This window comes from Protopterus annectens, chromosome 8.part0 (assembly GCF_019279795.1).
Source record: "Protopterus annectens isolate FY-2018-M chromosome 8.part0, PAN1.0, whole genome shotgun sequence".
Taxonomy (NCBI): domain Eukaryota; kingdom Metazoa; phylum Chordata; order Ceratodontiformes; family Protopteridae; genus Protopterus; species Protopterus annectens.
Window position 1 is genome coordinate 560,092,472 of NC_056741.1, and position 15,914 is coordinate 560,108,385.

The following is a 15,914-nucleotide window of genomic DNA, read 5'->3' on the forward strand; positions in this document are numbered from 1 at the left end:
GCCGGTTGCTTGAGTTCAGGTTAACTGAGAGTTCAATATATAAGCATCACCAGCTTTAGTCTGCCCTGCAAACTTAATATATTGTTTTATTACACATTTAAATTGTCTTCTGTTCCTCCTAAGTCTTAACACAGTACATGATACTTTTTGTTTCATAGAAATTTTGAAAATTCCTTCCCTGAACTTTCAATTTAGAACCAGTCACTTTAGTTTTAAACAATGTGTTATTAACTAATAAGGGTTCTACTAAATGTATTAACATTACAAAGCTCTTATATCACTTTGAAATGCCCAGTTCCTCATACTACCAGTACAAGGTAATGCCCTTTAAATGTGTTATTTGCTATAATTTGAAGCTTGTCGGCATTAAAAGTTCAGTTGTGGAAATTTACAGCTAGTACTTCCTTTCTTTTCATACTCTGTTTAATCAGTCCCATGCATGTCCATGTTAAGTTTTCCTCATCAGTGGTAAGTGAATAAATCGACCCATTCTGAGCTGTCCCAATTTTCTAAGAGCGGCATCATTTTTAAAAGTTACTAAATGGGACTCAATGTCAACGTCTTTGCTTATTTTGTTAAAGGCAGGTACAGTTCTCAAGTCACAGTAACATTAACTAGTACTGCTAGCTGTTGTTACAGCTACATAAGCTCCTGACTAGTAGTTTCTACCAGGGAGTCTACTGAGGCTTTCTGTAATTCCTACATTTATGTAAGCATCAAAAGAAATGCAGCATGGCCAGCTCTTTGACTTTTATGCATGTATGTATATGAGTATATTTGTTTCCCAGGATAATATACTGATCAAAACTGACCAACTGCAGGTACAGCCCAGGTGAAAAAAAAATACTTTTTTTTCAATATTTGAAACAAAAGTAGCAAAATACATTGTTATGGCATTTATATTCATATGTGGTCGCAGCATGTTTGATGGTACATTTGTTACATTAAGCGTTTAGCTAGGAGGGTTGTTTTATGAAACTGCCAGTTCATCGCAGAATGCTGATGTTTCTTTTGCAGGATTGCTACACAGTGGGAGTGAGATTATCCCATTTCCCCACTGTTTTGAGAAAACAAGGTTGGTATATATGATTAGCAGGGGTTGTGGGGGTGCAGCCCACCGAAATGGGGTGTGGGAGCCCTCCTGCAGAACATGGTGTTTTATGTTGTCTTTTTAATTTTAATTTTGCATGCACTGAGGTTAGTACTCCATGCATACCAGCAAATGTATTAATTTACTGAGTTTCAACCATTTAAGATTGATTTGTAGTGGATCAGTGATGTATTAAAATATAATCATATATATGTGTGTGCAGTATTTGCAATAAATATAGTATAATTCCAGGGTAATTTTTAATTAAGGAGATGAAGTATAATACATAAAGGGAATAAAGCTCTGACTAAACCACAGCTGACACAAGTTTGGGTATCAGCTTTGGTGTTTGTAGGAGGTAACTGGTGATGGATGGGAGTGACCAAATTTCTGCAAGTGACTGGATCCCTAGAAAAGAGACACCTCACAGAAGCATTAAGTATTACCATATGGAGTTTGAGCCAGCTGGGCCCATGTTGTCATGGTGCTTAGCACCAGTAAATCTAGGGGAAATCCAGTATGTGGAGGCACACTTTCCCATGGGAGATAGCAGTACTTAAATTAAGGGTAACACCAAGTGAGGTGCTACCAATGGGAAAATGATAGGCTGCCTGACAGGATCAGCAAGCCAGCCCACTCACTACTACCCATCACTGGTCAGGGAAGAAAAGGGCTGACACAGATTCTGAAATAGGTACAAATGGGCCATAGGGCTCTCACCCAGGCTAGGAGTGCCTGGCTCCCCTGTCCCCAGAATGAAGGAACTGATTAGGTGCCAGTAGTGGAACCAGTGGGCAAGGTCCTGGGGCTAGTGTAAATAAAAGAAAAGAGAAACACAATGGGGGAAAAAGTGAAACACTTGTCAGATAGGTGCAAACACACAGATAACAGCAGTCAGTGCACCTCCCAAATTATGACACAACAGTAAACACTTAGCATCCACAGCCTACCATACATCCACTGCCTTTGATACTCCAAGTCAAACTAGCCCACTAGTTAAGCCAAATCATAAGTCCAGTTAGCCCACTTCTTTCCCAAATACCATATTCAGAAAAATCCTGTCAAATTGGATGGGAAGTTTCCCATTATTTCTCATGCCAGCTTGATTGATATGGGCATCTGGAGGCAATGTAGCAATTGCTTCATGTATACTGACAACCATTTACTCCTAAAGCAAACTAACACCCTATATGAGAGATGCAAATATACTGTGTAACTGGAGTCAATTCTCTCATGTAAAAACAAACTAGACATCAAATGGGTTGCGATCACATACACTTCACCTGTCACGCAAACCTTACCTCTCAAACAAAATAAGGTCACAACGCATAAACCCACACATGTGCAGGTGCTCACTGAAAGCCTACCAAAAGAACAGAAACGTCTCAAATACAAACCACTCACACTCACCACTAAGCAAAAAGAAACCACTGCATATATCAACACACACACCCATGTCTCAACAAATAAGGCCCTAAGGCAAAACACATCAAATGTCTTGGTCATAGTGACTCTGTAGTGAGACACATAGATGTCCCCCTCACCAGACTGGACAAGGAGAAGGTCATGGACAGCTGCCTATTAGGTGCCAGGATCCGACAAATCACGCATGCACTCAAGTCACTCAACAACGAGTCCTGTTATGACTCCATCATAGTCCATGTTGGAGTGAATGACTTGAGATGTACCTCTCTGGACTATATGAAGAAAGACATGACAGAACTCTCTGATTTGGGTCCCAGACAGGTATGTCCCTAGCCCTAAGCAGTATCCTTCTCTTAGCCAGGATGATGCCACAATATGAACAAAACATGATTGACTTCAACAATTGGCTCAGCTTCTGCTGTCAGTCCAGGGGGGATCCAGTATCTTTCAGCCTGGGAGGAAATGGTAGACAGACCTTGCTGCTTTCCTAGAGATGGTCTGCACCTGTTGTCCCCTAGGCTTTCAGATACTGGCAAATGCCCTTGCCTCCCCCATAGTGTCTTTTTTAGGCAATGTCAAAACAACAAATTTTCCAATGTAACAAAGTTTAATCAAGACAAACTCTGTGCTGCTTAATACTAGGAGTTTAAAAATGAAATTGCACTCCCTGGAAGCACTCCTCACTTTAGAGGATGCTGACATCTGTGCAGTTACCGAGACATGGTTCAAGGCCATTGAGAGCACCCCAGCTGTGCAAGGTTACAATGCTTTCCACACATTCAGACCTCAAAATGAGCATGAAGGAACCAAAGGTGGAGGTGTATCCATCTTCATTAAAACCAAATACACTTTGAGACTGGTCAAACAGCATGACTCTCACAAACTACTCCATGTCCAATTAACTATTGGAAATGTATCATACCACATCATTGCTAGCCTTAGATCCCCACCATGAACCAGGATAAGCACACCTCCTACCTCGATTTACTGGAATCCCATGCCATACAGCCCAACACCTTAGTCATGGGAGATTTCAACTATCCTTTCATGGACTGGGGGGACATACACCAGCAAAACACACTTGCCCAGAGGTTGCTGGACTTTAACACAAATTCTCTGGAACAGATAGTCTGCACCATGACTAGGGGCTCTAATGCTCTGGACATAGTACTTACCAACATGGGGCAGTGGTCACTGTACTTTCCCATGTGTGATGCCATCCCTGGTTAGGTCAGACCATAAATCAGTCTCATTTAAAGTAACTGCTGGAACTGATACCCTCACAGGAACAAAACTTACAAAAAAACTTTACAAAAGGTAACTACAGCCTACTAAGCAATGGTATAAAATCTTCAATGATCACTGTGCATAAGTGTATGCAAATGCCCTGTGTAAACACTTAAATGACTGCATAAACTCTGCTGTACCTGACTGGATCAAAACCAGGTGATCTGTAAAAACAAGCCATCATGGTGGCCTTCAAGTATAAACAGCTTATATAACAAGAGGAAGAAACTGTTGTCCAAAATCAAGAGGGATATCACTCTGCAGAGGAAGAGTTCCCTCCTAAGCCTAAACAAGAAAATCAGAAATTTATAAAGTCTTCAAAAGAAAATTGCGAAACTAAAATCACATCCCTAGACAAAGATAATCATAAGGCATTCTTTAATGATGTCTGAAGTCTAAAAGGGAATACCCAGCTATGTGGTGAACTAGTTGTAGATGAGATCACTCATACTACACTGGAAGATATCACCAACCTGCTAGCTGATAGATTCAGTGCAGACTTCACCCACCTAACCCCATCTACCATATCCCAAAGCATACCTGACACCAGCCCTCTGCTTAGTATCTTTAGAGAATAGGTCATCTCTGTACTCACCAAGGCCAAAAATACGGCCTTAATGGGACCAGATAGTATCCCAGGTTGTTTTCTAAACAATCTAAAACAAGATCTAGTGGACCCACTTGCCATTCTCTTTAATCATGGCTTGAGAACTGGCTATGTTCCTACAGAATGGAGAACAGCAACAGTAATCCCCTGCACAAAGGGGGGGCATCAACTAACCCTCTAAACTACAGACCCATAAGTCTAACCAGCCTCATCTACTAGGCCATGGAAAGAATTATCATAGACCTTATCAACAAGGACATAGGCAACCTCCAAACACTGGACCCAACCCAGTTTGGCTTCATTAAGGGTAGATTAGGCTTATTAAACCTGGTCCTCTTTGAGAATGTCACCAAAGCTGTGGATAAAGGTAAGATAGTGCACAAAGCCTATATTGACCTTGCCAAGGCTTTTGACACAATTCCCCACTCTGGCATCATTGAGAAACTCTCCCAGCTGGGGATTAACCCTTATGTTATGAGATGGGTAGCCAATTGTCTCACCAACAGAACACACTCTATTAAAATTGGTGTCTCCAACTCCACCAGTAGACCCGTCATCAGTGGAGTACCACAGGGGTCTGTGCTGAGCCCATTACTGTTTGGCATCTATTTCTCAGAAGTCCAGGCCAAAATAGACAGCCTCTGGCTCACCAGGTTCACTGATGATTGCAATCTGGGAGCAATCAATGAGTCCCCCAATAATGTCAACATATTACAAAAAGGGTCAACACAAATGAATGATTGGTGCCAAAGCTGTGGTCTAAAACTAAATGCAAAAAATGCATTATTATTCCCTTTGGCAAAACAGAATTCCCTACAAATTACAATATTGACAGCAACCCCTGAGTTCCAACCCAGTGGTGTGAGACTTGGGAACACAGGTTAATAACAATCTGAGCTTCAAATACCACGTTTCCACATATGCAGCACACTTCAAAAGCAAGAGCATAGGATCCAGGTCAAGGAATGTTATAACTCCACTGTACTCGACCCTCATCAGACCACTAATAGAGGGTAATGCACCTTTTTGCATGCACCTCACCAGACACCTGCAGCAGCTGGAGAGATCTCAGAGGTTTCTCACTAAGAAAATACAGGACTCCAAACCATGACCTATGAGGACAGGCTGAAAGCCCTGTCACTTTGCTCTGTATCTTATAGGCTGCTGAGAGGTGACTTGTGCCTGACCTATAGGGCAATCTCCAAACCTGCCCTAATGGAAATGCTGTACAACTGCAAGTCAAATAGCACAAGAATCACTTGCTCTAGATATCTCAACCTAACCTGTTACATAAACAGAACATGCTGGAAAGACAGATATGTCTCCCAGAGTCTGCCGCTTTTCTGGAATAGACTTCCTATTCACGTAAAACAGAACTCCTCACTGACCATGTTCAAATGCAACCTAGCTAATTGAATGGGAGACTGCAAATTCACCCTTGGGGTGGCACTCATGTCCCTTATGGACACGGGTAGCTGGTGTTGATCACAGACCTGTTCTGTTCATAAATTCTTTCTGCAAACTGCCCAAAAAGAACAACTGAAAACAGAGTTAATCCAAAGGGCTTGAGTGAAGTATGGTATCACACCTTCAACCCAGAGGGTGTCAGGACTAACAAGAAACAGAGTATAAAGGATAAGTCCAGATAAAATCCCTTTAGCTAGCAAATCTAGGAGAGTCTATCTCTGATACCATCCCTATGGGAGGAATAAAGCAACTTTGTTGACGTTTCCAGCAGTTTATTCAGTTAAGTAGGTACATAGATGAGTGGTCTTGTTCATTAGAACAGAGAGGTATTAGAGAGAGAGTCTCCTAGATCTGCTAGCTAAAGTGATTTTATCTGGACTTATTCTTTATAATCTGTTTCCAAAAAGAACACATGGGGATGCTTGAGATTAACATGGTTAGGCATGTAAAGGCTCTAGGGCCACTAGCCTATTAACCTGCTATGAAACCATGAACTTATGTTTCTGCCTTCACAAATTTCTCCAGAAAATTAACTAGACTGTCTACATACTTGGCAGAGAAGAATAGCAGTGAACTGTTATCACTTCCCTGGCCAATTTACTCATGCATACATTATCAATGTGAAGCTGTTTAACTGCACTGGAGGTAGGAATATGTACAAATACATGTTTATTTAGAAAGGCAATGAAAAGCAATCAAATGTATGCTTTCATAATTATTTGTTGCAGTATTTGCACTATGTACACAGTGCCATAATTCGGATTTTCAGACCTTAAAGTCCTTAAACATAATTCCATCAGTTTTAGTTATATAACATCCTATTCCCACACAGCCCTTGCAGCAAACAGACTGTAAATATAATCCACAGTTGCAGGTTCAACTAACCTCATTCCAGCTGTGTACAGAAATCTTCAGCTGATCTTCCTTTAGGCCACGTCTACAATAGATTGCAACCAGACTATCCAAATCCAGGAGCCATGAATTGACTGGCATAGCTCCTGCTCTAACTCGCAATTATTGTCCCAGCAGAGGAATGAACTTCCTGATGTCCACCTTCAAGGCTACAGTCTCATATACATTGCTAATTAGGTAATTATTTTATGATTATTCTCGCAATCAATTACCTGCATCCCCACTCCCACATGGTAATTATATATACCAGGCTCCATTGAGACAGATCACTAGGCATTACCTTGTCACTCCTCTCCCTCCCATCGCCAGATATTCCAGCATCTAGAGTGCTAATTGAACTCAGAATATCTGATTCCTAGTCAGGGCTTGTTATGGTATTATACAGCTTTAGTAGTAGTTCTTTGCTTCTGCCTTGTTTATTAAGGTTTTTAACAAGATCCAATCAGACTCCATGTTTCTTACCTCTATTACTATACAAAATAAGCTCTTTTGGGGGAGCAGTACTTAAACTCAAACAACAGAGAAGCATCAGCTGGGCATTCCATGGATAAGGTCACAATACATTTGGGTTCCCAGATCTCTTCAGCTGTTCTAACAATATGACCTAACTCACCACTAAATGATGAACAGTTGACAGTGCATCAACTCCATCTACCCCAGTATCCAGAACATATGCCCTCAGCTCTGTTAACATGACTATAAACTCACTCATTAAACTTTGACCCAAAGTGCTTTAATACCAAGTCCATCAAAAGGCATACTTACATTTTGCCACTGAGTTTATTATGGACAATTCTTGACAACCATAGAAGTCCAAAAATAATTCACCATTTGTATTCAGATTAGAAAAGCCCTTCCTTCCAATTTTCATATCTGTCTATCATTCTCCACATGAGATTAGAAGTCTCTTAGTAAAACTACAGAGGGAACAGGATATTCCCTATCAAGCACTGAAACTACAGTTCCTAAGAGCACATATAACAAACATATTTTTCTTTTCTAGAACTTGCAGTCATATTGAGGTGGCCCTCTCACCTACTGTCACAAACTGTTACCCTACTGGTAAACGAAGGTTGAACACTGGAGCTTCAGTTCCCCAACTTTCAAACCATGGATGAGCGGTGTTCCTCAGTAAGAAATCACTGTCAGTGAGTTGTGCTGGTAGTGATTCCTTTTTAGGGGAATTTCCCCCTTCTTTGAGTTACTGCAACCTTGAAGTTGGCATATATAAGTTTGGAGTGTGTGGAGAGCTTGTCCCCCACATCAGGGTGTGTGTGGGGGTGTCCCCTGCAAAAACACTTACAAACTAGCACCGTTCCATCTACAGGGGACTGTTTTCTTTTCTATTTCCACTTCCTGAACAGCTAGACAATTCTATCCGAGAGATAGTACCAGGCTAATATAGCTCTACTGTGATGGGAAGTATAGAGCATTAGCAAGCTGTCTGACAGCTGATGGCCAAACTGAAAGATCAAGAATCCACAAATATAAAACAAAAATAGAGGCAGCAGCCACCTATGCAATATGTAGTATTCAGATGAAATATATATATATACATATATGGATCTACTTTCTTTACACAAAACATGAGCCACTGAACTTTCCCGAGCTGAATCCACCGAAGCTCCAGTTCAACGAACTAACAGTCTGCCAAATTTCTTTCACAGAGAAAGGAACCACTTGACCACCATTGTGAACTGTGCCCTCTCTTCCATGTAATGCGATCTCAGAGTTGGTATATTTGTGAGGGGAGAGTAAAGCCCCCCCCACTTTGGTGGGCTTACATGTCCTCCATTTTCTTTCGGTTTCCATGGTGATCAAGTGCTTCCTTTCCCTGTGAAAGGAATTTGGCAGTCCGTTTGTTCGTTGAACTGGAGCTTTGGTGTTTTCAGCTCAAGTGAGTACAATTCGGTGGGTTGTACTTTCGTGTAAATAAAGGATATATATATATATATATATATATATATATATATATATATATATATAATATCTACTACACACACACACACACACACACACACACACACACACACACACATATATATATATATATATATATATATATATATATATATATATATATATATATATATATATATAAAGGTTTACTATCACAATCTTGAAGCCCATGGTCTTGAAACCCATAATCCTGGGATGATAATATAGAAAAGACCAAAATGTTAATGACCATAATACTGAACTCATTGATCCATCCCTTCTGCAGCACCCATGTTAGTACTTGTTCCTTTGTCTACGCCCCTGCAGGACACATATCAGCACTTGTTCCTAGGACCACACCTCTGCAGGACTCATGTTAGCATGCGTACCTGGCTTCACACAATTCACTGTTTATGATCTTTAGAGTTTGTGTCATGTGTATATACACACACACGCGCGCGCGCACACACACACACACACACACATATGTAAGCATGTGTGTGTGTGTATATATATATATATATATATATATATATATATACACACATGTACACACACACACACACACACACACACACACACACACACACACACACACACACACACACATATACATATATATGGAAGGCACTACTTTCATTGAACAGCAAAGTTGTTGACATCTGTTCAGTCAATGCAATTTGGTTAACTAGATGGTCACCATCTGTTATCAAAAGTAGCATATAGGATGATTCACGGGGTTGGGGAATTTGTCCTTTCCCTGAAAATTGTGCAGACTCACCCCGGGATTCATGAAGCTTGCGCCAGGTGCAGGCGTAGCATTGGCATTCCAACACCAAATACGGCCGGTGAGCAATCCAGGTACGAGCTGTTACGACGTGCACTACCTGCATACACTATGTCCACACAGCTCCTGGCACCTGTATGCTAATTACCCCATTTGCAGCAGTGTCACATGCAAATGAAGGTATTTAGCGATCCAGGAAGTGGTGCAGGCGTAGTGTAAGCATACAGAAATGTAAACCGTAAAAAAACGGTTTACATTTTTGCAAACATAAAATCGGAGCCATGACAGCTGACCAAACACATGTATTATATTGTTAATATATGCCAATGGCTAAATATATAGCCATTGACATAAAAAAATGTACAAAATATAAAAATAACATTTAATTTTTTTTTCACACTATCGCGAAGTTTAAGCGTAGGGCAGCAGTGCGCAAATGGGATCACAAGCAAAATAGAAAAATGTAGACTAAAACTTCAATGTAACACATATCATGATTTCCCCATAATAGTCAATGGCAGGCATGTTACACCACACCATGGTGCAAGGGTTGCTAAGGGGCTGTGTCAGTGTTATGCGCAGTATCTAGGAATTAGTAGGCAATTCCATGCAAATGAGAGGAAGTATAGTGAATCACAGATTCCCCACTGGTGTAAGGATGTACCTCACAGCGTAGTGTTATAACACCGAGATGTGCCAATGAGATAAAAATGACATCAAGAGAGGGGTGTGTCACCTTTGCTGTAAGCACATTGGAGCATTGCTAATCCAGTTTGCCTGTAGCTAAGCAAAGCTGCAGGAAAGGGGTGTTGAACTGGCTTTAGCTTTGCTTAGCTGAGAGCACACAAGATAACTGAGTATGCATGTGAATGGAGAGAAAAACGTGCTTAAGCCCGGTAAACAGGTTTGCGAGGCGCGCACTGGAGCTGAAACAGGAAGGATATAGGAAAAAAATAAGGAAATGCTGCAATTGGAGTACAAATGACTAATTAACACCTAGGAACTTACAGTGAGCCATTGACAACAGCTAACAAGGCTGCAAGCAGCTACCTGCAGAACAGGAAAGGGGAGCGGCTGTACTGCAAAGAAAACAGTAAAGTGCCACAGCAGAACAAAGCAGAATTGTATTATATCAGCTACAAAACACATTTTGCAATACATGACTGGGTAGGGAAAGTAGAAAACAAGAAAGTTGGCAGGTGGATGCATGGCTGACAATGGGAGGGGATCCAGGTTTAAAAGTGAATTAAAGGGCGACAGATTAATCAAGGCAGGCAAGCATAACTCCACAATACAGGCCCCACACTTGCAGTACTCACTGTAAAACCCATAATTAAGATACCCTGCAGCTGGAATTGCTCATACAAAGCCAATGACATCAGCAGCATCCATAGCACAATAGTATAAAGTGTGAAAGGACCTCACACTCACTTGGGTATTCCCATACACTCTGCACCATTGGTGTATACATATGGGGAACTTTTAATATGTATATGTTAGGGGCTGCCATAGCGTTGATCCACCAGCATGTGTTGCAGACTGAAGGTGGTGTGGAGGATGATGCTGAAAACCACCTCAGGCACTACAGGAGGAGAAGAGTGTTCAGACCCAGGGTAACCTACCAGGGGCTACATGATCTGGAGATAGTAGAGCATTACTGGGTGGACAAGGACACCCTACAGCAACTTGTGGAGCTGTGTCGGCCATGCCTCAGAGCCAGAACAAACAGAGGGGAACCCATTGCAGTGGATACAAAGGTATGTATAAGCCTAAGAATACTAGCCACAGGTACCTTTTAAAGGCCAACTGGGAATATCATGGGGATCTCACAGGCATCAGCAACCAGGGTACTTTACCAGTTACTGGATGTCATGTTACCAAATGCCAATGAGCACATATACTTCTCCCAAATGCAGGAGGAGTTAGCCAGCAATATGCGTCTCTTCCACCATGTGGCAGAATACCCAGAGGTACTGGCTACAATAGACTGCACACACATACACAGTAAGTCACCCCTCGGTGAGCAGGGTAGGTGGTGCATAAACCACAAGGGATACTCCCCATCAACTGCCAGGTCATGTGCAATGCCCAGGGAATTATCATGGATGTGTGTGCTGGCAGCCCTGGAAGCTATCACGACTCCCACATCTGGCATGCCTCACAGCTGTATCAGGTATTTGCCAGGGGGGACATCCCATATGGCCACCTGGTGGGGGATGCTGGCTATGCACTGGAACCATAGATGATGACTCCCATCAGAAATGCACACACACCCATGCAAGAACGCCATAATGAGGCACATGCACAAACCAGAATCATCATAAAATGTGTGTTTGGGATGCTTAAATCATGGTTCCATTGCTTGGACATATCCGGTGGAGCCTTGCAGTACTCTCCAGGCATGTGTGCTCACATCTTCATAGTATGTGCCATGCTACACAATATGATCCAGCGGAAACAGCTGCAGCAGGGACAGAATGGTGAAGACCCTCACAGCCCACTGCCATTGCCAAGGGCCCCACAGGCACAGAGATACTCAGACTACAAACACCCTGAGCCAGCCCCAGTAGGCAGACTGAGGCATGCCCAGTATGCCCATGCCTTGGCAAGGAGGGAACGTATAGCACACACACTGACAGTGTAGACACCTAGGGACTAACACTTTTCTCCAACTGCACACACAGTAAAAATGGATGGCACACACACAAGACTACCTGTAAATTGTCATGTATAGGCAGTCTACTGTGTGCATCAAACATATGCAGCCCTCAACTATTGCACACACAACTGCTATTGGCACAAGGTAAGGCAACACCTGAACAGTAAATTAAGCTATCAGCATGTGCTGATACTGTATGTATAGGTTCATAGGTTTATAGGTAGGTACTTGGCTAACTGTCTGAGGGCATTCATAAGCCTAGCCAAAATGTGTCAGCATTTGCCACCTCATTGATTAATTAACTCCCCTCTGTGGAGCAGAGCCAATGGTGGGATCTCTGGGGTGTATCTACTGTTCCACATCCACTCTTCAAGGTTTCTCTTGAAGAGTGTTAGTGAGGGTCTCTGTATAATGTAATTATGGATGTTGTTCCAAAGCATGAGGAGTGTCTGTGATAGGAATCTGTCCCCCCAGCATGTTCTAGTTATTGTTGAGCAAATTTTAGCTCACTACAGCGTGTGGCTCACTGTGACATGGATTCCCATAGGTGGAGCATATCCATCAAGCCTGAGTTGGACATGGCTTTGTAGACCAGCAGAGATCATCTCTGAGTAAATGAAATGCCACTGAGTAAAGCAGGAGTTTATTCAGTCTGGCTGCATAGGACATATGTTTGAGGTCAGTAATCCTCTTGGCAAGGTACATTCATGGTCCTTCCAGCTGTCGGAAGTGTCTTCTGAGGTACATCCCAAATGGGTTATTATACTCTATGATGGGACTGATGAGTGATGAGTAAAGGGGCACTATTACCTCAGTATGTCTAGATGCAAACCCTTTAGTAATCAGATGGCCTACATAGAAGGATGTCCCAACTACTTTGGAGATATGATTGTCAAAGGAGAGAACACTATCTACCTTAGTGCCCAGATCCCCTGTTACCTTGTCTGTATTAAGGTGTCTCTCACTTATGTGTTAATATGTGGGTGTTTAGTTTTTCCCAAATGGAATGACCATGCAGACTGTGACACTTAGTTGAGGCCATGACTTTGACACCCTGTGTCGGTCTCTGTGAGGCCCTTTGAAGGATGTCTGTGTCAGCTGGACTGTCAATTATGGCTCCCAGTTTGTAGTCATTGCCAAACATGGTCTGCTGTAGTCCACCTCTATTTGCCTGTACCTCTGAGAAGTATATGCCAAACAGTAGGGGTCCCAGGACTGAGTCCTGTGGGACACCAGTTGTGACTGGTTAAGAGTTGGACCTGGAGGCTGCTAGTCTTACCATGTGGGTTCTGTGTGTAAGCCTGTTGGCAACCCATCCTGTGATGTATGGGTTTATGTACAGGCTGGTGAGTTTATCAATAATACCTGAGTGGGGAATGGTGTCAAAAGCCTTGGCGAGGTCCAGGTAGTATGTGTGAACCACCTCTCTCCTCATCTAATGTCTTGGTGACTGTCTGTAAGTCATCAAACAGGTTCAGTAGGCATGATCTGCACTCAGCCAAGCTGACCTGGGTTGGGTCAAGTGTTTGGAGGTTACCAATGTCTTTGTTAATGAGTGCCATGAGGATGTGCTCCATAGCTTTGCAGACCAGTCTAGTGAGGCTTATGGGGTGGTAGATACCATGGTCAGTTGTGTTTCCACCTTGGTGGAGTGGAATAACCATTGTTATGCACCTTTGTATGGGCATGTAGTCTGTGTAGAGGCTGAGGTTGAAAAGCTTAATTAGGTGGGGGGTTAGTTCATCCTGTAGTGTTTGCAAGATGCAGTCTGGGACGCCATCTGCCTCCATTGATGGTGTGTTTTGCCATTTGAGAGGGCTATTTCCACCTGTGTGTCTCTGATGTCTGGGATACAGCACTTTCCTGGTATTGTAGTGGGCTCTTTAGAGGGTGAAGTTTGCACTCAATGTATCTGCAAGGATGTTGGCGATATCAGTAGGTTCAGTATATTTTGTGCTATATAGCACAGGCACACTGCAAATCTGTGTATTACCACTTAGATACTTGACATAGCCAAAGAAGGCTTTGTGGTTATCTTTCAAATCCTTGCCTATTTTTCCTGTTGAAGTTAGCCTCGGATGATTTCATGAGGGACCTACGTTTCTTACTAATACTGGTCACGGATGTCTGTCCTTCTTGGGATCTGCTGTTTTTCTGGACTACTGTCCTATTTCTGTTGTATAGCCTGTTTATTGCAGGGGTCCACTAGACTGGTGTCCTTGTCTTGAAGGAGCGAGTCTTGGTTTACCAGTGATGGCATGATCCATACATCCTTGTAGGTGCTTATAGAGTGCATTTGTAAATATTTCTGTATCTTGAGCAGTATTTTCCCTTAGTGTGGGGGCTGTGAAACCTCCCACCTCTGTCTTTAGTAGTGTGAAGTTAGCTGTAGGAAAGGTTTTCACTGTGGTTTCCTTGGGTGGGGGAGATGGTTGGGTGTGGAAATCATCAGTGAATAGTTCGCGGTCAGATCTAACCAATGACCGGTTTACCTCTGCTGTGGTGCACCTTTCGCCCATGTTGGTGATTACCACTTCTGGTATGTTTCCACCTCTGGTTAGGGAGTTTACCATCTGATACAGAGCATTTGTGGTGATAAATTCCAGGAAGTGCTGGGCCTGGAAGTGAGTACTTGAGTAAGTTTCCCAGTTAATGGCAGGGTAGTTGAAATCGACCAATACCAGGGTGTTCGGTAGGACTGTCATGGTTTCCAGTGTCTCCAGGTAGGTGGAGTGGTGGTCCTGGGTCTTAGAGGGTGATCTGTAGCAGGCCACAGTTTGCATTTCAGTTGTGGCTGATGTTAGCTGCACATGCATGATCTCAGAGGTATCATGCTGCCCCACTAACCTGGAGGTGTAGGTATCCCTGATGAATATGGATACACCCCCTCCATGTCTGTGTCAGTCCATGTTCTGTGGCCGATATGTCTGGTATGGGTTGTAGTCTGGTAGTGCTGGTGTGCTCTCAGGAGCCTTAAAACAGGTTTCAGTTACTGCACAGATGTTGACGTTGTCCAAACAGAGGAGTGCTGTGAGTGCATGCATTTTGTGATTACAACTCCTGGCATTGAGTAGCATAACCCTCATTGATTTTGCTACTGTGCTGTTTACGGAGGTGAGATTCACCTTTGAGCCTTGCCTAAGAAAGGCACCACGGGGGTGCCAAGAGCCTTGGCCAGTATTTGAAAGCCTAAGGCTAACACATGCAAGCCAGTATAGTATTGTTGCAATCATGTTTCCCATCTGTGCTTGTTTCTCATCTTTCCTGTAGGTAACCTACTGGTAAGCAATAGAAAGCCTTAAACTGATACAAGTCTTCTAGCTGCCAAGATAGGCTTTTTGAGTGATTAAGTATCAGTGTTCTGTATGTTCTTGCTGTACTTAACTGTTTTCTGACTACATGGTGATTTCTCACTGTATATTGTGATCTGAAAGTTCTGTTTATTCACATATTATGTCTGTGATGGCCTGCACTTTAGAGGTTCACAGATAGGTAGTAGGCTATCTGCCCAAGGGCATTTAGAAGCATAGCTACAGTGTGTTGGCTTTCTCTGCACCATTGATGAAGTAACTGAGCCTCTGTCAAGCATAGCCAATGAAGTGATTCCAGGCAGAGTTGCTTGGAAGCTGTTGAAGACTGGGGTAGTAGAGGGGGATAGAGGCACTTAGTGATCTAAAAAGAGCATGTCAATGTGAAAAATCAACAACATTCAGTTTCCCCAACAGGTCTTGCAGCTATAACA